The sequence below is a fragment of the Ornithorhynchus anatinus genome, chromosome 9, assembly GCF_004115215.2.
Source record: "Ornithorhynchus anatinus isolate Pmale09 chromosome 9, mOrnAna1.pri.v4, whole genome shotgun sequence".
NCBI lineage: Eukaryota > Metazoa > Chordata > Mammalia > Monotremata > Ornithorhynchidae > Ornithorhynchus > Ornithorhynchus anatinus.
Window position 1 is genome coordinate 14,609,505 of NC_041736.1, and position 25,115 is coordinate 14,634,619.

Consider the following 25,115-nt stretch of genomic DNA (forward strand, 5'->3'; position numbering starts at 1 on the left):
GATGCAGGAACTTACCCCTATTTTTCATGGCTGGAACTGGGCTCACATATTTTTATTCTTTGTTTCAGCAGTTTACAAAGAAGGGAACCTCGGTTATCTGGAAGATCTGATTAGGATGTCAATCTTAGGCTTTATAAGATTGGCAATTAAGTGTCTATTTTTAGCTTTGTGCACAAATCACTTCCACTTTAGCTACCATGATGTACTACGGTGCTACCAGTCTGTCCCCTTTTCTCCTCTTCTGATATATTTACTCTTCTTTTTTTTTTTTTGAATGATTGGGAGGACTTTGAGTGAGTTGGTACTTGCACTTTCCACACTTTCTAGATAACACCTGAGGGTACTGATCAAAGAGAAGCAACGTGGCTTAGTGGAAAGAGCATAGGCTTCAGAGTCAGAGGTGGTGGGTTCTAATCCCCAGTCTGTCACTTATCAGCTATGTGACTTTGGGCAAATCACTTTACTTCTGTGGGCTTCAGTTACCTCATCTGTAAAATTGGATTAAGACTGTGAGTCCCATGTGGGACAACCTGATTACATTGTACCCAGGGCTTAGAAGAGTGTTTAGCACATAGTAAGTGCTTAACAAATGTCATTATTATTATCATTAAAGCAAGAAAAGCTAGGAAATATTTATCTATTGTGGGGCAAGATAAGGCTAATCTGAATAATGGAAAACAAAAAGCACCAAAAATTTTTGCCTCAGAGTGGGCTGGATTGTTTTCACTGATAGCCTGGCCATTCTGTTCCCAAAAATGATTATTTAGTTTTTAAAAGCAAATGTTATAATATTATTATAATGGTATTTAGTAAGTGCTTACTAAATGCCAAGAACTGTTCTAAACACTAGAGTAGAAACAAGATAGCCAGGTTGGACACAGTCCATGTCCCACATGGGGCTCACAGTCTAAGTAGGAGGGACCAGGATTTAATTCCCATTTTACAGAAGAGGAAACTGAGGCACAGAGAAGTTGAGTGGCTTGCCCAAAGCCACACAGCAAGCAAGTGATAGAGCTGGGATTAGAACCCTTGTCCTCTGATTCTCAGGCCCATGATCTTTCCACTAGTCCATGCTGCTTTCCAACACTTAATATTCTTCTTATCACCTGATTCCTTCAAGAAAATTGCCTCAGCCAACTTTCAGCCTGAGCTCTGAAATCTAAATGTGGAATGTATAAGAATAAATAATGTTGGCACTACACAACATTGTACTTACGTGCTGCCTTCAACAAAATTTTGAATTTTTATGTGTAATATTATGCCTTTGAACATAACTAAAGAACCCATTTGTTTTGGCCAATAAATGATGTTTTACTTTGTTCAGAACCCTGTTCTAATATTGAGAGTATGGTAGTTAGTAGATATTATACTGACCTGAAGAAGCTTATAATGAGGTTGAGCAAAAGATAGAGGAGAATGAGGCACAAAGAGTAGGTGTCTTGGCAAACTAATTACAAAATTACTCTTATTTTGGTTCACTGTTGTGAAACCTCAGTGACAAAACTTAAAATGTGACACTGCAAGCCTTCATTTTCTTTGGATTCTCTTTTCTGCATGATTTTTTCTGCTTTGGTAAAATTTTGATAAGTATGTGACTGAGCGGGATGGAAGTGTTGCTTAGACTGTCAAGAATTCCTGTAAATAGGGGTCTTTCAGAAGGATGTGAATGAAGAACACACAAACACACAATTATTTGTCTGATCGGAAGTGGGAGGTGAATAGGGTGGCGTAGAAGACAGCATGGAGTGGAGGGTGGCAGGAAGGAACATGAGGGTTAGAGGGAAAAAGAGGATCTGAGCAGAATTTTCTTGCCGGGGGTGACAAAAAATAAAGGCTTTGAAACCATAACAGGTGGGCTTTGCAAGGGGGTTTTGCTGCCACTTAGTGACTGAAGTGAGTCAGACTGCAACTCCTACCTGACTTTCACATGCTCCCATAAGCAATGAATACAGACCACTTGGACACTGAAGTTTTAAGTCCTCTAGATTGTAAGCTCATTGTGGGCAAGTAACTTCTTGTACTCTCCCAAGGGCTTCTTAGTACAGTGCTGTGCACATTCTAATAACTAAATAAATACCACTGATTGAAGCTGTTTCCGTACAGCAGAATTGGGACCAGCAAACCTCATACAATTTCTCCCATTTTATTATTATTGTATTAAGCAGTTACTGTGTCAAGCTCTGTTATGAGTACTGGAGTAGATACAAGTTAATCAGGTTGGGCACAGTCCCTATCCCTTATAAGTAAGGGATACTCACAGTATAAGTAAGAGGGAGTAGGATTTAATCCTAACTTTACAGTTGAGGAAACTGAACTACAGAGAAGTTAGGTGGTGACTTGTCCTAGATTATACAGCAGCTATATGGCTTATCATTGCACAGTGGGTGGAGGTCTTGGAAAAAGAGGACTAAGGGAACTATATAGTGTGAGAAATCACTCCACATAATTTGGGACTAACTAGTTGGGAGCCACTGAAAGGAGCAACGACCACACAGTGCTTGGGAGAGACTCTACTTCTGGGAATGCTTTAAAAATGGTGGGGGCAATCTCTAGGAGGATGGTGTGGGTGTCAACACTGAACCAAGTCAGAGAGGCAAAAGAACTGTTTGTCAGAGATGGCGTTGCAGGTTTCCTAGTATCTTCACACGGCACCTGGAAAGGAGTTCCTGCAGCGCTGATTTTAAATCAACATCACCTGGTAGTGACATCACAGCTGTGATCCTGAATTTAAATCACCCACTGGCAGGGCCTTGCCTTAGTAACGGTGATTCAGAAACACTTTAAGGAAGTACTGTTGCCTCTGCCTAGACCACAGAGACAGAGAATGGGGAGAGATTCAGAGCTTTTGCCATGTGCACAAGAGTGAAGAAGCTGTTTTCAGGTCAGTGCGCTAGTATGGGATGTCCTGGGCAGCCTTTAAAGTGGCTTTAGGTGCTAAAGGATTATCGGGGTTGTGTTCTCTGGGTAGGATGGTCAGGTGGGTTGCATTTGCAGTCCTTCAAAGATCTGATAGCTGTATGTATTGGTGGCACTGTTCACTGACCCGGTGATCTGGGTTTCTGGGTGGGGTTTAAGCTAAATGTTGGGGAGGTTTGCTAGGGAAGGGGAACCATCTTTCCTGTGAAAAAGGGTGAAAAATGCAAGCAGGGCATAGAAGATGGGTGCATATTTTACAAATCTAGAGGGAGAAGGTTTATAGGAAAAGACAGAACAGGTGGAAGGTAAGCATTCTCTGGATCGGTCAGAGAGACCATCTGAGAATTTAGTGTGGACAATACAACTGAGTGTAAAAGACATGAGGTGAGATGTTTGGGTTAGAGCAGCCAAGATTAAAGTTATAAAGATTTCAGGGAATAAAAAAAAAAGTTATGGGACCCCGTTCTGGGTCATCTAACCCTGTGACCAAACTGGTCTATAAAGCAGTTCAGAGTAAATATCCACCTTAAAAAAGGCAGGGAGCTGGTAAGAGACTTTGTCCTCTTAACTTGGCATAGGTTGGAGTCCATTAAGCAGAGGAAATGAGGCTAGGGTGATTTGGTGGGACTGGAACAATATTACGTTTTAGCTCAATTCAGCCTGTGAAGCAACAGCCAAGGAAGGAACTATATGATATTAAGTATGATAATGGTTATGATGAGCTAAAAACAAATTAAGGGAACTCATAGCTGGTGATTTGGTGCAGTGTGAAAATGAATCTTAAGAAGAAAAATAAAAACATTTCATGAAAGTACATTTTTTGTAAGATGCCAAACATTTCCTACGGGTGCAGGCTCAATTTAAGAGCAAAACTGCCTCAGTAGATTCCTTGCCGTTGATAATCCTAAAAAGTAAAAAAACGTATTTTTTTTTTAACTCCAGAAGCAATGGAGGTTGAAATTAGCAGTAATTAAATGCAAAAATGTGAATTACAAGTAGACAAAAGATGAAAAATGTGGAAGTCCTGGTACAGTAGAGATGGTATTCACTCGCAGTTCACATACCATAAGATTAAGAATACATTTAGGAGAAAGTCTTAATTAGTAATCTAAAATACTGTGTAGTTGCTGTTACCTATCTTATTTTTGATCTCCTGGGAGGAGGTCCTGACCGTTTTACTGTTTTATTATGCCCAGCAGCACATATATGGGCATTGGATAATACTTTTGATGGTACTGATCAGTGCCTTTCTAATCCTGGAATACAATCCAAATAATCTATTTGTATGTTCTTCTAAGAATAATTCAGTCTTTACTTTAAAACTTCTAAGATTTAATATCCATTCTTCTCAATAACTACCAAAAAAGTGTGCTTCTCATGGACTCAAATTCAAGTGTGTAAGATGTTACTCTTTTTTTGAAATGCATTTGCTCCCTCAAGTGACCAGTGAATTATTAACTGAATCATATCTTCTGTGCACCAAACAAAAGAGCCAGAACAAGCTGTAAACATGTCCAAGTTGTTCTACAGAAGTGGATTACAAAGTGGGAAAATCTGACTCAGATATTGGAATGATTAAATTATAGCTTTTATTTTTTACTACAGAAAAAAGTTATAGATTATAGTGCCTCTAAAAATATGGTAGAGTGTATTGAAAAGCAGCATGGTGAAGTGGTTAGAGCACTGGCTCGGGAGTCAGAAGGTCATGGCTTCTAATTCTGGCTCTGCCACTTGTCTGCTGTGTGACCTTGAGCAAATCACTTAACTTCTCTGTGCCTCAGTTACCTCATCTGTAAAAAGGGGATCTTGACTATGAAGCCATGTGGGACAAGGACTATGTCCAATATGATATGCTCATATCCACCTCAGTGCTTAGTACAGTGCCTGGTACATAGCAAGCACTTAAATACCATCATTAGTATTTCATCCTATGTATGAAAGTCAAAAAAAGGAATAATATTTTCTCAAGCTGTAAAATAAAATTTCACATTTAAGTAGAGATCAGTTATGGGAAATTGAGTCTAAAGAAAAGAAAAATTTCAGGAAATTCTGAGAAAGACTGAAATAGAGAATATAGTGAAAAACAATTTTCAATGTGCTACAAATGAGGTAAAGGAAAGCAGAGCTGATGGCTTAGATCCAAGACTTTTGAAAGTATCTGCAGCACATTTGTCTACTCCACTGGCATACAACACAAATCTGCCTTCTATAGAGAGGTGATATTAGAGTACAGAAGCAAACAGTTTTTAGTGAACAGTGGATTTTTTTATACATAACTGCAGGCCAGAAACTCCTCTTCCGTGTAGTTAATTTAGTTCTGGATCATCTTCAATGAGCTTAAAGTTTTGGGGCACATAATAGGGTTTATCCATCTTTGCACCACTACAGTGAGTCATTCAGTCTTATAATGTATGGGGCCTTTTTTGGTACAAAGACAGCAGCAAGAGTTCTGGTGTTTTTGGTGTGTTTTTTTTTTTAATGAAGACAAAAACAAAACACCCAGAAAATATTGAATGAATTCTAACCGCAGGAGAGCAAACACCTAGGTTGGTTCATCACCAGACAGGTATTCAAAGCTCTCCAACCCCTGTCTCCTGGACCAATATTATCAAGTATTCTTGCTTTCCCACCTCTTTATTTCTCCCTTGTTGCCATCAAGTTCAGACACAGAAGACAGCAGTTCTAAATTGTCTTTTCTGCAGAAAAAAGCAGTGATTACACAGATATGTTAATGTGGCATTGCAGAGGTCTTTAGCTAACGAATCTAAACCTTATGTGGTCAGTTGACCATGTGGTCCACTTGTTCCCTGTGTACTTCATAATCCTGTCCCAGTTGCCGCCTCTTTCATGAGGGTTGGTGTTTTCTCGTCTATACTTCCTTTAGACCGTTCTACCACCATGTTCTCAAGATTTCATAGTCTGTCCACTTTTTACAACATCATTTGCTATTGGCTTTGAAGGTCAAAGATATTTTGCAAGTGAGTTTTTGGGGAGTGAAGGAGAGGTGCAAGCTGCAGAGTGGTGGAAAGAGAGAACCAGAATGCAAGATAGTGATCCCTTTAAGGCAGTGGTGAAGAATTTTTGCTGGATATAGAGGGAAATATACAGCCATTGGAGGCTTTTGAGGAGAGGAGAGATGTGTGGTAAAGGTTGTTTTAGGAAGCTCATCCACTTGCATTTGAAGCATCAGAACTGACAGCTTTAAGTAGTCTGATCAGGTCTTTGGCAGGGGAGCTGTGTTGCCAAGAAACTAATGCTGTTTCAGGCTGGAAGAGGACTAACGATGTATGAAGTTTCAGAAAAGCCTTTGAGGCTTAGAGGCTTCCAAACCAGCAACCTATACCTGAGTAGTTCGCTTTCTGGAAATTTTAGTTGCCCTGGTGATGGCGACAGGAGGATCCTTGTAAATAATTGGGTACGGCCTACCAGCCCAGCAAGACAGTTTGTTGCCAACCATGCTTTAGGTCTTGGTTTATTGAAGTCTAAAAGAATGAGCCACAGGTCATTAGTAATAAAGATACTGGGAGAAGTAGGTTATCAAGTTTAATTGGAGTTGCCCTTATGTTGTTTCAGCAGGTGCCTTTCTATTCTTCCAAATCTGTGATTTCCAAGCCTTCGATTCCCATGGAGCTCAAGCAGCCCCCCATTAACTGTCTGGTCTAATAAAGCAAAGTTTTGTTTTACTCTTCAAACGTTTTTAACCTTGCGAAAAATGCCGTCTTTATTTTTCTTTCTATCCTTTGTCCCAATCTTATTGTTAATTTCCACAGATCTGTCCATTTCTCTTAGTTTTTCTTCACTTGTAAAGATTATTTTCTAAATTGGAAATTTGTTTCGCTTATCAAATATTGAACAGAAGACAATATATTGTTTTTGTCAACTCTTGGTAAATTCTTATTTACTTGCCTATGTTCATTGTTGTGCTTTGGGGTATGAAGGGCCTATATGGTTAGAAGTTTTGGATGATAAAGCAGAATATTTGAGTCCATCTGTGCTCCTTGGATTGTGGCAGTACCCCTTGAATGTACAAACTTGCAGAATGTTAGTAAATTTCAGAAGGAAGAGAAGAATATTAAGCTTCCTGTTTGAATCTCCTCCTCCCAGGTAACCCAGATAGATTTGGATCTAGACTACCTTGGAAAATCTGCAGGGCCAAGCATACCTCAGCTTTTTTCCCCCCAAACACTCGTGTTTAGCAGCCCCCATTATTAGGACTTTATGGAGATTTCATTTTGTAACAAGAATAGATTCATGGGGCTTGGAAGGAATTTGACTGGTCCTTCCTTCCTTGTCCCCTCCTTCAGACAGGACAACATTGATGCTGCAGTGTAACATTTTACATCGTAGTATATCAATGATACATGTAACATACAGCTATATATGCAGTCAAAGAAGAGGTTGAGGCTTAGCAAGTGTGTTTCATTGTTGATTCATGTAGTCTACTGTGCTTAGGAGTTCTGGTGGAATTTTTTCCTCGTGGTGGATTGCAGCCCACCTTATCTTGTGTATTTAAAAGATACCACAACTCATATGAGTATTTTGCCTGTTTAATTCACAGGTGAATGACACCCAAAACAAGCATTTTAATTAAAGTGGCAGTCAGGGAACTAGTATACCCTCCCAAGGGCTTTGTATAGTGCTCTGCATGCAGTAAGTGCTCAATAAATAAGATTGATTTGTTTAATCACAAATGAAGTTGGAATTTTTCTACCAGTTGAAAAATGTTAGCATTTCATGCAGAGTTGTCATGTGCCCTGGTATTGGTGTACTTTTTTTCTTTCATGAGTGTGTCCTTTATATGTCCCTGCTGAACTTAGTATGAAATTCTCATCATAATTCAAAGTTGTCAAAGTCATACTAAATTATTTGTTCTGTCTCTGCACAAGATTCACAGTCTTTGATGAAATTAGAATATCATGCTACTGAATGTATATCAGTTGTTTTTGAACCATCTAATCATAAATTTGAATGGACAAACAACTTAGCATGTTCATGTATGCTGGTACAAAATAGTCTGTCTTTTAATCTGCATAGGAAAAATAGCTATCCTTTGTGTTGATAGATTTGAATTTTGTTTTTTTTTAATTTGTGTATGTGTGAATGGTAAGACTAATGCAAAACTGACTCTGCCATGTAATGTTTGCATATGTAGCTCTCCAGGTTTAGACACAGCATTACTGGAAGTGACTGAATGATTGATTCATAATTAATGATCCAATCCCTGCTTTGCCCGGGGAAGAATCATCTTTGCCTCTGTTTTTGCAATACCAAAGGTATTGGTCGTTTGCTTTACCTGACCCTGTTTAATTCTGCCTTTTGCTAACATAGTCTTTCCAAAGTGTCTCCAGCCCCAACCTCTCTCCTCTGTAGTCTGTCATGTTCTCCTGCCTTCAGGACATCCCTACTTGGATGTTCTACAGACACAACAAACTTAATATGTCCTAAACAGGAGCCCTCTTCTTCCCACCCCAGACTTTTTCATCACTATAGAAAACACCACCCTGCCTGTCTTACAAGCCCCTAACCTTGGCATTATTCTTAACTTCTCTCTCACTCCTTCAGCCCACATATTCAGTCGGTCTACAAACTCGGTCTGCAAACTGCTACCACGTTAATCCAAGCCCTTATTTTACCCGCCACTACTACTGCATCAGCCTCCTCTCTGACCTCCCTGCTTTCAGTTCATACTTCACTCTGATGCTCAGATATTTTTTCAAATGTTCTGTACCTGTCTCCCCACTCCATAGGAGCCTCCAATCGTTGCTCATCCATCTCTGCATTGAAAAGAAACTCCGTACTGTTGGCTTTAAAGAACTCATTCCGCTCTTCCCATCTTAGCTAACCTCTCCAACCTCCACAACAACCCAGGTCATACACTTTGTTCCGCTAACGCCAACTTATTGTGCCTTGATCTTGTCTTTCTCACCATCAAACACTTGCTCCCATCCCTCCTCCAGCCTGGTACTCCCTTTCTCATCAAATCCAACAAACCACCACTTACCCCATGTTCAAAGCCCTACCAGGCTCCTCCAGGAAATGTCCCCTTACTGAATCTTATTTTCCATCCTCTTTGCCCTCTGTTATGTCTCACCTATGCCCTTGGGCCTTACTTTTGAAGCACTTTGATACTCACCTCATGGCACCTAAATCAAATCCTTATAATCTGTTGCTTACACATCTGTAACTTATTTTGATGCCTATCTTACCCACTAGATTGTAAACTGGAGAGCAGGGATTGGGTCTACCAACTCTATTGTATTGTCTAGTGCTACATTGTTCCGCGCTCAAATACCATTGATTGGCATGTTCTGTAAGGGAAGCAGCAGGGCCTAGTGAAAGTTCAGGGGAGTACGACTCAAGCAACCGGGATTCTAGTTCCAGCTCTGTCACTGACTCGCTTTGTGACCTTGGGTAAGCTTATTTCTCTCTTGTATGTATTCCACTCAGAACTTGGTGCATATCAAGCCCTAAGTATAATACTAAGTATTCACCCAGAAGATGTGCCGATCTTGATGATTCAGTTTTTTACCATATGTACGAGTGTACTGTTGAACACTGTGTTGCCTAGAAAGCAGAATTCAGTGACAGCATTCAGTTCCACATGAATCTCCTATTTGCGTGAAAGGATGCTTGGGTGCAAGTGGTTTGTAATATGTCGTCCTCAGGCTATTGGTATTCCAGAGCACTTTACTAATTCTACAGAGTAGTGAAATATTTGCATGTTGTTGTGTGTGTGCTTCAAGAGCAGAGTCATAGTACATAGTTACTCCTGTACGTGTACTTCAGAGAACTTCCATGATGCCTTTAGATATTTATTGGAATAGTGTCCCAGGAGATCAATCATTTATATTTATTGTTTGCAGAGCACTGTAGTAAGTGTTTTGAGAGGATAATGTAACAGAGGTTGTTAGGCACATTCCTTGTCCACAATAAGCTTACAGTCTAGAGGGGGAGACCAGTTGTATATTCTAACAATAGCTTCTAGGATTCTTGTTACATTCTGAAAATTGGCTGGCTCAAATAGGTTGAATAAGATTGAATCAAATACAAAGCCCTACTTTAATCAGTAAACCAAACACATTTGAGTGTTTCCTGTGTGCAGACCACTGCTCTAAGTTCTTGAGAGAGTACAGCATAACATAGTAGACAGGTTCCCTGCCCATAATAAGCTTACAGTATAGAAGGTGATTCAGACATTAATATAAATGAATAAATTATGAATATGTACTTAAATGCTGTGGGTGTGTACATAAGTGCCTTGGTGTGCTGTAACTTCATTTATGATAGACAAAGGCTTGTGCAAAGAACTCTTGGCTATGACAGTATGGCCATACCATTATGGAATAATTTTAGAATTTTGATGAACTCAGGGTAGCCAAATTTGCTTAGTAATTGCCAGAACCTGGTCCACTGATGATTTAAAATGGTTTTGTAAAATTGTGTGTGTGTGTGTACAGTTCCTTACCAATGTCTCAATGCTATTTATTGAATCTGGTGTGATTCATAGATCATGTCTGCTGGACCATGTTGTAATTGAAAGTCACAATGCAGTTCTGGTAGTGCTTAATTCATAATGGATGTTTTTACATCCATCTATTTATAATTTTCATTCAGGAATCTCACCCTAAAAGAGAGCAGACAAGGCTGATAATTGGGAGACCTAAATTCTGGTCTCAGCTTTGTCCTGCAATAACTGTGAGATTTGAAAAAATAATGTAAAACACTCAGATCTCATGTTTTCCCTTCTTTAAAATGGGGATGGTATTTCTTACCGCTATATAACTTTGAGACTGTACAAAGATAAATGAGATTGATTTTTAAATTCTTTTGAGCCCTTCAGTGGTTGGTGCTCTGGCATGGTTGAAAAAGCAACCATTGTGTAATCTCATTTCCATTGGTTTATCCATTCTATATCCTTGCAGGCAGCATGTTTTAGGAAGAGGGAGAATACTATTCTTGCCCTTCATTGACCCTGTTGATGGAAGGTGCTGATTTTTGACACAGACTCACTCCAGGATGTCCAGGTAGCTTTTCTTGGAACTTCCACTGACAATCTCCATTCTCTCATCTGTAAAATGGGGATTTAATACCTGTTCTCCCTCCTACTTAGACTGAGAGCCCTATGGGGGACAGGGACTGTGTCTGACCTGATTAACTTGTATCTACCCCGATGTTTAGAACAGGGCATGCATGACCCACATTAAGTGCTTAACAAATACCATAAAAAAATGCAGTAAATTTTGCATCTCTGTGAATGAGAATTTTTTAGAATGTCATTTGGGTTTATTTGTATTCCCTGCAACACAATGTGTATTCCAGGATACCATTTTTTCACCTTTCTGGCCAAGGAAGGAGAATTTGTAGTCTGTATGGGCATGCAACTGACCTCCAAAGACATTAGCAGCATAATGGTATTGTGAGCTAAAAAATAAATAGAAAATATAGGAGCAAAATTTAATTTTATTGCTCCTTTGAAAGATCTGTTGCCTTTGCCTTCTGGGAAGACCCTAATAAAATTAGTAGTCTTATTAATTATGATAATACAATGAAGCTTCAAAAACAGTAAAATCTAATTTGGGCATTTATGGCATACAGTGGTTTACCAGGTGAATTGTTCATCTGATTTTTATCTTATTTACACTCACTGTGAAAATTAATTTGGTCTTGACAAATTCTGTTTTTCAGTTTAAGATTTTAGGAGATTGGGCCTTGTTCAGAAGTCTTAGGGAGACTAGAGTATCTGGATCCATGATGGAAACATTTCTGACAACTCAGCTCTGGGATGCTGTTTCTTCTCTGTGACCATTTAACTCTCTTACAAATCTTGTCGAGAAAGAGTCTGGTTTGGTGCATATAAGTCAGTGCCTTTTCAATAAAGTTAGGAGATTTACTAAAGTAAGATGGCTTTATTTCTTTATCCACAGGATGTTGAATCAAATTGAACTCAGACCACCTACAGAACAAAACATTTACTGAACCAACATATTTTCCTTTTAAAATAAGCCTATTTATTAGTTAACTCAGAATATTTGATTTATGTGCATTTACTTTTAGGCTCAATAACAATTCACAAGGCTTCTGCAGGCATCCAATATAAAAAAAGGAAAAATAATTGTCACAAGTCATGCAATTATTTTTTTCTCACATGAAGCCTTACATCTTGGATTTTATAGAATAAGCCATATTGCATTTCAGAATTGGATTTTTTTGTTCGCTGTTAATGCTGAAAGATAGGTGGAAGGAATCGGTGGGTTTTAATAGGATGTGACCTGCTACATCACTGATGGCATTTCCTAAAGAGCAAAACTTGAATAAATATATAAAACAAATAGTGAATAATTTTGAATAGCAGGTGGCACTGGGACGAAGAGAAAGAAAGCATGCCAGCTGCAGCTCTAAACCTAAGAGGAATGATGAGGGAAAAGAAAACTGGAGCAGCTTGATTGAAGAAGACATATAGGAGGATTAGGAAATATAAAGTCCTGTATTGGACATTAAAAAAAAAAGTGTCTTAGGACAGCTTAGTAAAGAGAGACAAAGGGGTGAGGTGGCGTATGTTATAGAAGAAAATAAATCAAGTTCTCCCCATGGGATTCAAACTGTGTTCAAATCATGGAAGCCTTTTATGAATGTCCAAGGGCAAAATATAACCCTTAAAGCCACAAACTAAAAGTAGCAAAGCATTTTGCTAATGCAAACAATATGCAGTCAGAAAGCATCATTAGCCGAATGGCCAAGGAAACAAGGAGTACGTTTGTGGTCTGAGTGGCAGCTAGTCACCTAGGTCTCTGTGTCTGCTCCAGGTGCTCTTGAGTTAATTGTTTATCTCCGCTTCAAGGGGAAGGTAATGCCTGCAAATTAGATTTATTTTCTTGGAGTGGTGAGGAAGTGAAAATAAGTGAAATGCTTGGTTCAGGTGAACTGCATCTCAGCATTCTGGAACAAAGACAAGAGCATTTGTGGTGAGAGCTTAATATGCAAACCTCTCTGGAAAGTGCTCAGGTTCCCCACTCAGTGCTGATTTAACATAGCCCCACCAAATAGGATATGCAGGACACTGATTATTTTTACTTTCTCACCACTAATTTCCTTCCCTGTCCTCCATCACCCCTCCACATCTTTCCCCCAAGTGACATCTGTTAAGCTTTTCAATAATCACCTGCCATTGAATCTCTGCCTCTGAGGATGGAAGGGATGAAGCTAACAGGAAAATGAAGAGCCCAAAGGAGGAAAAATAGCAGAAAGGGATCTGCCAAAATAAAACCCTAAAGTGAACTTTTCCCTCTGAGATTTATCCACCTTCCCAAGCTGTTGCCTTGACTTCTTTCATGTGCCTTGTTCAGAAAGTAAGCCCAGCGGGCTGAAACTGTGTATTCTTTCATCTAGTCTTGCTCAAGACTTATTGTCTGTACTCAGAAAATAGCAAAACACCATACAGGCTGAATTGTCCTAGTTTCCACGGTATCCATGATGAAAAAATAATGGCTAAAAGCAGTGGTGTGGTTTGTCACATATCTTTTTAAGCACAATTTCTGCTCAGCAGTGATTCCAGGAATCACAGTTGATGCTGAAGCAGAATCTGCCTCTTCTGTTCCTACTCTGCATTCCCATAATAATGGAGACCATTATAATAACAATAGTTTTCTTGGGGGAGTGTAACTTAGACAACCCTCCCTTGTCTAGCTTTCCTAAAAGGCTATGCCAGCAGGGTTTCCAGTTTGATCTGTAGACTGTTTCCTAGACCTAGGAAGTTCAAGGTCATAAGTCTTGGCTTCTTTACTAAGGCAAGGATAAAACATTGTGTCATCTGGATTTCATAACATCAACCAAAAATTGAAAACCGAATTGATCAGTTTGGTCGAGAGTTTTTTGTTTGTTTTTGTTTTCCCTAAAAAGAAAACCATTTTCAAATTCTCATATTTGAACTCCCCCTTTCCCCTTGTTTGTTCAACTCTGCCAAGGGTAAAATAGAGCTTAGTACTGTAAATGTGCACTTACTCCTCTTAACTCAGTGCCTTACTGTTCATTTTGGTTTTTATCCTTGTCTTTTTCTTTTATAATGCTTTCGTGTTATCCTTATATCTGTCACCAGTCCCCTCTCCACCTTATTCTCAGCTTGGAATCCTGTCTAATGCTCATCTGTGGCATTTTTTTTCCAGGGTTTAGTACTGTACTTTGCTCACAGAAGGTGTTTAATAAATACTGTCACTACTATAAATATAATCCATATTCATTCATTCATTCATTCAATAGTATTTATTGAGTGCTTACTATGTGCAGAGCACTGTACTAAGCGCTTGGGATGAACAAGTCGGCAACAGATAGAGACAGTCCCTGCCATTTGACGGGCTTACAGTCTAATCGGGGGAGACGGACAGACGAGAACAATGGCAATAAACAGAGTCAAGGGGAAGAACATCCATATGCTGGCTTGTAGTAGACACTTTTTATAGTTTTAGCCAATCCTGCCATGTTTAATGTGGAAGCAGACCCAGAGATAAGTAAAATAGAGTGCTTTCTCAGAGAGAGACTGAGAATGAGAGACTGTCAATATGGAGCACTTCAATTCCACACAAATTTATGGTCTTTTATAGTTTAGGGATTATTTGGGGATAATTAGTAAACTAGATCCAAATGGAAAGTTCTTTCAGATTTGAGACGTTTTTTCTTTTCTTTTTTGAAGTCTTGGATGGCATGACAAGAATGTTAAGACATCTGTCAATAAATAAATAAATCCTAGTTCAGTGGATGTGGACTACCAATGTCTCATTTACCCTCCAAATCCTGTAAGCCTAAATTTCCCACTAGTAATCATAAATGGGTCAGTGCCAGACGTATTCAGGAAGGAAATTTAAAGTTTAGTATTCCTATCTTTGTTTTCCCCCACCTTAAAAAGCAGTTTATCCTCTGACCAAATTTTAATACTACTGTAGATGGAGTATCCAAACAGAAATGAGCTCATGGAGCTATCTTCTGAGGGTGTGGGGTTTTTTTATATGTTTTTTAAAACAATCACTTTGGTGTTTGAAAGTCCTCAAATTCAAAGGCAGCTGTAGCTGAATGAATCTCAGCTGGAGTTGGGCACAGTTGATGTTGAACAAGAATGGTTCAATTGCTTGAATGTTTTGACTAATAATAATTATAATATTTGTTAAGCGCTTACTATGTGTCAGGTATTATAGTATTTGCTAAGCGCTGGGGTGGATACAAGGAAATGGGGTTAGACACAGTCCCTGCCCGGGACTCACAGTCTTAATCCCCTTTTTATAGATAAGGGAACTGAAGCCCAAAGAAGTGAAATGACTTGCCCAAGGTCACACAGAAAGAAAACGACAGAGATGGGATTAGATCCTGTGCCCTTCTGACTCCTGGGCCTGTGCTCTGTCCATTATGCCATGCTGCTTCTCAAAGTAAAATAAAATTCAAGTAATGAGAGCAAGATGCCTATCAAAGGATACAGTGTCTTCGTCTAGTCTTGGCAAGTCTGTTTTCAAAAGTCACTTCTGCTACTGCATGACCAACACCATCCTTATCTTGGATTGACCAATCCTCATTGTCAGTCTACCAAGTGTCGCTTCAGCTCACTGTATCAGCACTCTTTCTCCTTGTATCTTCTCTGCTACCAACACTGGGCTATCTGTTGCCAATAACACAGCTGTTGGTTGGAGAGTTTCACATATCAGACCTCAGCGACTGCCTTCAATGGGAGCTTCCAGCAGCTCTGTTATAAACCTCAGATATGTCTCCTTGCCGAAAGCAACTTAATAGGCAACAGACGTGTTCCATCTCCTTGATGCACCTATTCTGTCTACCTTACTAATATTCTGACCCTGGGAGAACAAAGATTCCGACAGTAAGGCATCCTCCATGGACTTTGCACTGCCTGTTTTCTCTTCCATGAAGAGATAATTGAGATCGATAAAACTGTAATTTGAAAGGACACAGGTTCACGGCCACTGTGTCTGCCATGAAATCTTCTCACCCTCACAGGTTCTCTCTCGTGCCCTACACCCCAGGAACTGGGCTCCTAGAGGCAGAAGCTTCCAAATAGCACTGCCATCTTTGGTCCAATGCATATTTTCCCTCCCCGCCCCCTTTATTTTAATCATGCCACAGTCCTAGTTGAGGTTTCAGAAGATCAGTTCAAGGATAAGAGAAAGAGTGACTCATTTACAATCAAGAGGCTTTCATTTACAAACTTGTTTGGAAATGACTCACTGGTTGCCAGTTAGGAAAAATTTTGCCTCAAAATGGCAGACCTCACTTATCTTTAAAGCAGCCTGGTCCTTATATTGCCTTGAAAGTAAAGCATGTAATCAATTTACTTCCATAATGAGAACATGCCTTCTGGGGGCATTCCTGAAAGGATGTACCTCAACCCCAAACAGGGAAATGCATAAAATCATATTGCTGTTAAGACCTCAATTTGTCCACTCATCAAATCCAGGACAGATGGCCACCTCCCTATCTCCCTGCACAAGATAGCCATATAACCTAGGATCTAGTTGCGACTCTGCCACCTGCCTGCGTAAGACTGTGGGCAAGTCACTCAACTTCTCTGTGTCTTGGCATCCTCTTTTGTTAAATGAAGATTGTAACCTCCATGTGGGGCAGAGTCTTCCCAATCAGTATTGTGTTAACTCCAGTCCCTGGCCCATAGTAAGTTCTTAACAAATGCCAACCATAATTATTATAATAATATTACTTTTATTGCAAAAGAGTTCTTTCTAGTTCAGACTGTTTTTTCAAAAGCAATTCCTAAAAGTATTGAGAGTTTTGACATGATTTATATTGGCCATATTGAACTCTACTGTGGTAAACTTTTTTCATTGAGTTTGAGATGACTATTTAGATAATCTTCTGTGCCATTGACATTTGTGCCACATCTCCAAAACAGATGCAGCATAACAGAAAAGGCAAGGTTTCCCCTATCCAGATCTTAGCACATCAGGGCTGTCTGTATTTACCGAATGCAGTGTGAGACATTTCCTGTTAAAATGAATTCAAGAGGTTAAGGTTCAAACACACAGCTCTGGTGTAATATTTCACTGAGGAAGACAAAATGGAAAAGTCCAGCCTTTAGGACCTTTGTTACAGGGTTTGTTTTTATCATTCACCTAATATTTGTCAGGCATGTAACATTTCAAGGTCCATTTTTATTTGGATCTTTACTCTGGAACATATGTAGCCAAGAACAGATCTCATAATGATCGATTAGCATTCCGATGTAGAAATCATATTAGAGGTAGTTCAAGGACCAGCCAGTTAGAATGCTTGGACCAGCAGACCTTCACAAAGACTGGAGACCTTAAGCAAACCGAAAAGATTTTTGTTATTAGAAAATGGTTAGATTATAGATGGGGGTCCAGAGGAAGGAAAAGCAGATCCCATGAGAATTCATTTTCAGTTTAGATTAGTGATTTGACTGTGGCATATAGTGTTTCCTAAAGAAAAAATAAATCGTACTTATCAAACCAGAAGGGACTATAAGAAACCCATCCTGGGTGATCACATCTAATAGCCCACCATTTAGATTTTTTTCTTCAATGTATCTGTAGATTTTTTAGGTCAATCATGTTAAGATGGTATTTGCAAGTGCTTCGTATACATCCTGTACAGCATAGCCCCGTAGATGCTGCTGGTGAATAAATTATTGCAACTCATTATTTATGACTTGCATTTAGGCTTATGTTGTAATTTAGAATTAGGGTTCAGAAATTACCATCATGTAAAATAGTCTCCTGTCCTAGGATAGTACTCATTGCCACCTGTCAGTAATTATACTGTGTATTAATGTGATGCTTTTCACCAACAGACCCTAAAGCATGTCAAGTGGCCAGTGTTACTTTCCTTGTTTTTTGGATAAGGGGACTGGAGAGCATGAAGAGGTTACCTTAATCAGTACTATACTAAGTTACTGGGGGTGTACAATAGAAGTAAGTCCCTAAGCTCAACGATCTTGTCCTCTACTTGTCATAATTGAAAGAAGAAAGCTCCTAGTAAAAAGATGGAGGCCTTTCTCTGAAGACCAAGTGGTCCCAATGACCCATCAAGTATTTGTAGCTATTTCTTCTGGAGGCAGTGAGTCAAGCAAAACAGGTATCATTATTACAAATCCACATTCTACTGCTGTTTACTGTCAAAATTGGGTTTGAATAGTCTAAGTAGAACTTTCACTCAGAGCTTTTGTGTATCCCTGAAGTCACTAGAGCTTTGATGTTTATGATAATTCACCAGTCAGGGGCAGGCAGGTTCTGAATCCACTAATCATATGTTTATTGCACTGAATCATCTGCCTTTATTGTTTCTAGAGCAGCCGTGAACCATCTTTATATGCATCCAGTGTAGGACGGATTGATCGTGCTTTAGCCTTTTGAGCCATCCTTGCCCAGCTGGTTAGAATGGTAATTGTCCCTCTGTAGTACTATATCTGAACACTAAGAACATGTTGGTACATGTATGTCCTTAAAAGGTCTAATGAGAAATTTGTCCAAAGACCCCTTCAGGATGTCCCCTCACTTTCAGAAAAGACTATTTTAACTGGGCTTCTTTTGGTCATACAGATGGTCATTCAGGCAAAGAATCATGGAGCAGGAGGTAATTTCCTTCATATCCAAGGCCATTTGGGAGATGAGGTTCTGTACATCAAAGTATTCTAATTTGTCAAGCAAGTCCAGAAAATCTGTTTAGGTCGGTACTGCAAAATGACAGATAACAGGCAAGAAGGAGAGGCCCTTGGAGGGGAAAAAAGGGGAAAAACTTGAATTTTTTTGCTTGGAAAAGTTGGTGCCCCCAGGATCATTTCTTCCTTCTCAAGAGGAAGTTTGCCAAAAGACCTGGCTTTTATTGGTATCCTCAAAAATTATGGTGACAATAATGTAATTCTAGATCAGTGGACTGGCTGACTAGCTTAATGTACAAGGATGCACAGATGCCAGTGCTTCATTGATCACTGAAATGCCACCTGCTAAAATACCACAAGAACAGCATAATTTAAAACTATGTAATTTGAGAAAGAGCTTTCCTTTTTCTTTCATTTGGAACTTGAAGGTGAAGTGTTCTATATCTCAATAAAAATTTCAGCAATTTCTGAATTGCTTTGAAGAAATCACAGAAACAAATATTTTGAGCTGTGTGGAGGATAAAGCATACTTATAAATGTTTCCTTAGTTATTTTTGTTGCTGTTGGCATGTTGAAAGGATGGCTTGTCAACTGACCTTCCATACCTTATTGCCAAGGGCATGTTGAGAGACACTCTGGATTTGGAGCAGTAGCAGAGGGAGATTTTGCACCTTACCCCATAGCCCTTATGTACATATCTATAAATTACTTATATTAAGCTCTCTTCCTCTGGATTGTTAACCTGCCTCCATTTCCCTCTGCTCCTCCTCGCCTCCCCACAGCATTTGTATATATTTGTACAAATTTATTGCTCTTTTTTTTATATTAATGATGTGCCTTTATCTATGGTTCTCTATATCTATTTTGATGGTAGTGATGCCTGTCTACTTGTTTTGTTGTCTGTCTCCCCCTTCTAGACTGCGAGCCCATTGTTGGGTAGGGACTATTTCTATCTGTTGCCGAATTGTACTTTTCAAGCACTTAGTACAGCGCTGTGCACACAGTAAGCGCTCAATAAATATGATTGAATGAATGAATACCAACTCTGTTGTACTTCATGTATGGTGTGTGCACAAGCACTCAATAAATACCATTGATTGATTGTTGAACAGTTTGAGAATATAGTACTCTTTGTTCCGTCTTCTGGGGGAAGGGGAAAAGAGAAGGGAACTTGTGTCCCTCAGCTTTTACGTTAAATTGCTTCTCCAACCAAACGGATGCACATATGCCTCCACTTCTTCCTCCAGCTGCTACTGCTATTTCATTTTTCTCTCTGTATGGTGCAAACCGTCTTGTCAGTGGTTTGCATCAGTCTCTCCTGCTAAATCAGCTACACTACTTAATGCTCTGCAGTAAATAATCTGTTTTTGATTTTTAAGCAGTGTTGGTAACTTGTCCAGATGATGGGCAGTAGACAATGCGGAGAAAAGTTTCATTTGTTTGTGGCAGACTGAACCTTGTAGTCTGTTTCTTGGAGTGGTACAACTCGAACAGCTGAAGCTTTACATGTTATTTCTGCAGTTTAATCTTGTTATCTTGATTATTACTCTGTGTGACTCATGGTTCATATAGTGGTAGTGTGTCACCCTACACAGAAGCATTCAAAAAATTCTTTACAGACTTGCAGTGTTCATCCTGGTGTTTAAGGGACTTAATCTAGCAAATTTCCATTTTAAAAGAAACACTTAGCCTTTATGAATGTCATATTTAAGGAACTATATGCATCGTAGCGATATATTTGAGAGCTACTTTTTCTTTTAGATTTCCTTTCATTCATTGTCACATTGTTGAGCACTTACTGTGTTCAGAGCACTGTACTAAGCACTTGGAAAGTACAATTTGGCAACAGATAATTATGAGTCTCTAAATTTATGCTGCATGGAGCATTGCCAGTTTTTGGTTAGAAAAATAATCTGCTCTAGCAAATTAGAGAAATGAAATAATTATATATTTAACACACTTTTAGGGAAGCATCATGGCCTAGTGGATAGAGCATGGGCCTGGGAGTCAGAAGGACCTGGGTTCTAATTCCGGCTCCACCACTTGTCTGCTGTGACCTTGGGCAAGTTACTTAATTTAACGGGTGCCTGTTATCTGTGAAATGGGGATTAAGACTGTGAGTCCCATGTGGAATAGGGAAGGTGCCCAACCTGTGTCTACTCTGGCACTTAGAGCACATAGAAATGCTTAACAAATACCATCATTATCATCATCATCATCATTTTTTTTAGATGACATTCAGAGATGACATTTTAGCAAGTCTTATTTTTCCTTCCTTATTAGCATTTTTACCTACCAGTATATATGAGATGTACCTTTGTATGTGATTTGTAGGTAGAAACGTGGTTGTTATAATCAGAGTAATACGGCAAAAACACAGAAGTGTTCTCTAAATGGGCTCCATCATTAAAGTCTTTCTCTTTTCAAAATTACCATTTATGTCAGTTTATTAAAAACCGTGAATCTATTGTTAAGCCTCAACAATAGTCTTTTCTGAGACATTTCAGTGATCATTTAAATTACTGGCCTGCATATTGTTGAGTGCAATTTGTGTCACCCGAAGGTGCTTGCAAGATGGAATTTTTGTGGGCTGGGCAAGAGAGGTTCAGTGAAAGAGAGTGAATCTGCTTCATTTTTTTCATAGAGATTCTACCCGTGTTTGATGGTCAGATATTTCATAAAAATCTTATTCATTTCTCAGTGAGTCAGATTAAAATTGAGAATATCCACTGACACTTCATTTTATCTCTGGCAAATTCTGTTTCCACAGAATAGCAAATTCTGATTCTGCAGAGTTCACACCAATTTTAAATCATTGTCCCTAATAATTCATTTAGAATATATTGAACCATTTTAGAAGTTAGGAAAATGGTCCATTAACCCAGGAAATTTTCCCTTGCCCTCACTCCTCTGTTATTTTAAGCATGTTGTTTGAAAATCATGATCTATATAGAGAAATACATATTTCCATATTTGGTGTAATCAAATCTATCCTAGTTATACATTAAAAGAGATATGGTAACACTATAATTTTCTAGTTCAGCCATGTTTCAGAATCTGGTAGATATACTATATTTAGAAAAAAATGTTGAGATGCTTTCTTTTTTTTGTGAGGAATTGTGTAGCAGATTAAAACTGAAATATTGGTCAGGTGAAAAACTTTCAGTAACCTAAGGTCAAATTTTTAAATATTCCCTCCCTACTTTACATGGATATTGCAAGGATGAAATGAAAACTGAAGTGAAAGTGCTTTTGGAAAATAAAGATACTGTACCCAAACCTAAAAATTATCTTATTTCAGAGAGTAATATTCTCAGGTAATGATTGTCCAGTTAAAGAAAGCAGTGTAGACTAGTGGAAAGGGCACAGTGTTGGGTGTCAGGAACCCTGGGTTCTCTAATCCTAGTTCTGCCACTTTTCTGCTTGTAGTCCAGGGGAAGTCACTTAACATCTCTCTGCAATTTCCCCAATTGTAGAACAGTTTCCTACTAAAGCACGGGCCTGGGAGTCAGAAAGTCATGGGTTCTAATCCTGCTTCTGCCACTTGTCTGCAGAGTGGTCTTGGGAAAGTTACTTCACTTCTCTGTGCCTCAGTTACCTCACCTGTAAAATGGGGATTGAGATTGTGAGCCCCACATGGGACAGGGACTGTGTCCAACCCAATTTGCTTGAATCCCCCCCAGTGTTTTGTACAGTACCTTATTTACTTACATAGTAAGTGCTTAACAAATACCACAATTATTATTGTTAGTGCCCCCAAACTAGCAGGTTTCCACCTGAAGGCAGGAATGAATAATTGTTTAGATACAGGTCAGAAAAGCAAAAGTTATCAATGTCAGTTACATTTATTGAACACCTTAGTGCAGACCACTGTACCAAACATTTTTGATAGTACATTGGAATAAATAGGCTTAATTCCTGCCCCCATAGATCTTATATTCTAGCAGGGCCTTCCCTGACTAAACCTTCCTTTTCTCTTTTCTCACCACCTTCTGAGTCACCCTGACTTGCTCCCTTTATTCACCATTGCCCACCCCACACCACAGCACTTATATGCAGATCCGTAATTTATAGCAATGTCTGTTTACTTCTCTAGACTGTAAGGGCATTGTGGGCAGGGAATATGTCTAATATATTGTCGTGTTGTTCTCTGCCAAGAACTTAGTACAGTGCTCTGCACACAGTAAGCACTCGGTAAATATGACTGATTGACAGGGCAGACAGTATAAGGTATGTTCATAAGTGCAGAAAGGATTGTGAATACTTGGGTGTTTAGATGGTATGCAAATGCTGAAATGACAGTGATGCTCAGTGCGGGAATTAGAGAAACCATCAGAATTAAGGTGAACAATGAATTTGTTGTAATATATTTTAATAGTTTTGTTTTTATGAAATTTTTATCAGGTTTTTGTTAAAAGAAAATCTTGATGAGGCCCCTAAAATGAAAGTCTCCATACTGGTCTCAGGGCCAGATGTCTGTAGTGAAATCCTGCTAGTGAAGCATGAGGGGAGCTTAATATGTAGAGAAAAGAGTAGCAACAGTTTAGACAGCTAACAAGGAGGTGTAAGGGAAGGACTAATCTTGGGAGGGAAAGGTAAGGAAGGTGAAAATTAAGTCTTTCCCCTTTGTTACAAGTTATCCCATAGAATATTAGCTCATTGAATATTTGTATCTTCTCTTTGAAGCACTCTCTTTTATAACTGAACTCAAGAACATGAAACAGTTTGAAGCATGGCCTTTTGATATTTGCAATTTAACATGATCACTGTCATCAATTTTTATAGAAAGATATATTGAAAATCTGCCATTATGCATTCGCAACAACAGACTGTCTGGAATCAGCTTTTACCAGTTATGTCACAATGTCACAATGTACAGCTCTATTTTCTTTGAGGGGAACAGGGGTATTAGACTATTCTAAGGGCTTCTAATGGGGTGGGGGTATTCTTTGCCTGAGCACTGTAGTCATTGAATATCACAGCTATACGTATGATGATGATTCTACTTGAGTGCTTGCTATATTCCACGGTCTATATGAAATTGATGGGATAGATCAACTGAACACAGTCTTTATTTCATATGAGATAGATCAAGAGCTGGGATAATCAAATTGGGACACAGTCACTTTTCCATTTGGGGATCACAGTCATATGTGTACCCCAGCTATGTGACTCAGAAAGGTCACTGATGAGGTGTGACTGCTCAATAAATCAATCATATTTATTGAAGGTCTACTGTGTATAGAGCTCTCTTTTAAGTGTTTCAGAAAGTACAATACATTATCACTGCTAGACATGATCCCTGCTCACAAAAAGCTTGTAGGCTGGAGGAGGGTGAGATAATTTGGCCTCAAGGATCAACTTCTGGGCATCTTAACAAGAGGAAAAACCTAGATTCAAAAGTCTTTGCTCTTCATTCATTCAATAGTATTTATTGAGCACTTACTATGTGCAGAGCACTGTACTAAGCTCTTGGAATGTACAATTCACAGCAAAAGAATGGGTCTGGTCCATTTCCTTTCACTTCTCAGTGAAGCAGGTGGAGGGAAATCAGGGGTCAAGGTGTAACAGGTGAGATGTGCCATCTGTATTGTCTTGTGGTTTTGAAATACCTAGGATGATGGCAAGTATGAAAAGTTTTAAGAAAATATTGCTTTCCAAATTCATGGTGGTTAGTGTGTCAGTAGTACTTTCAGTTGGTATGTTCTGGCTCCCTCATTCGTTATTCCAAATAACTGTGGTACAACTGACCAATTCTGTCTGAATTTAAGATGGTTTATTTAATGCTGAATAAAGTCTCTGCCAGCTAGATGAATTACTATTATTCCTCAAGGGGGTTGTTTTTGTAGAAAAGTCTTATTTATAGTTTTACCATGTATTTTTTGGTAACTCTACTTTCATGACCATGCTGGTTTCTAATTGGATAGATAAGTCCATTCAATTGAATGTGTTTGCATTAACAGCTTTGAGAGAAGTGATTTAAATCTACAGTATTTCATATTACAAACACAATACAGCTGCTATCAAACACTGTCATAGGAACAATGTCTCTTTTGCTGTTAGTTTCCTTTTCTCATCATTTGAAGGAAAGCTAGAAGATAATGTTTGATTCAGATGTTTCTTCACTGCACCTAAGGAGAGTCCGTTATCCTTTTGCATTCAAATGTCAGTTCTTGATAGTGAGATCCAATCAACTGGGCTGGGTTAGATGGTGTGCAAATGAGGTAACTACCACAGAGGGTGATATCTGGGTGGGGGGTATGGTATTTGATGTTCAACATGATTTAGAACGTATGGAACCCCCCAAATCCTGGTTGTGTTCTCTGCAATAGATTCAGTTGTCATGGCTATTAAGAAGGCTGTACACACTTCCACAGCTTTATCGATTCATGAGTAGTCATACATTAAGGAAAGGCTGAAATAAGGGCAGATATAATATTGTATTTTAGTTTGAGATTGCAGAATAATACTCTATCCAGTGAGTAGATGGGTCTCCCAAGTGCTAAGTAAGGTCCTCCCCACACGGTAAGCGTTCAATAAATACAATCGAATAAATGAATGAATGAATCATTAGGGT

General features: G+C 39.0%; 1 protein-coding gene across 10 annotated transcripts in view; it reads left to right on the top strand.

The window, feature by feature from the left end:
• Window positions 1–25,115, top strand: part of B3GALT1 (beta-1,3-galactosyltransferase 1) — a 331,813-nt gene that overhangs the window by 56,341 nt on the left and 250,357 nt on the right. For 8 of the 10 annotated variants that reach the window (XM_029072023.2, XM_029072029.2, XM_007671188.3 and 5 more), the window contains exon 1: window positions 2,748–2,881. The exons of 1 other annotated variant lie outside the window; for it this stretch is intronic. The gene's annotated coding sequence lies outside the window, so the exon portion shown is untranslated. Of the gene's footprint in view, window positions 1–2,715; window positions 2,882–25,115 lie in introns of those variants that run through there. One more of the 10 variants, XR_005660357.1, reaches the window with a different exon arrangement.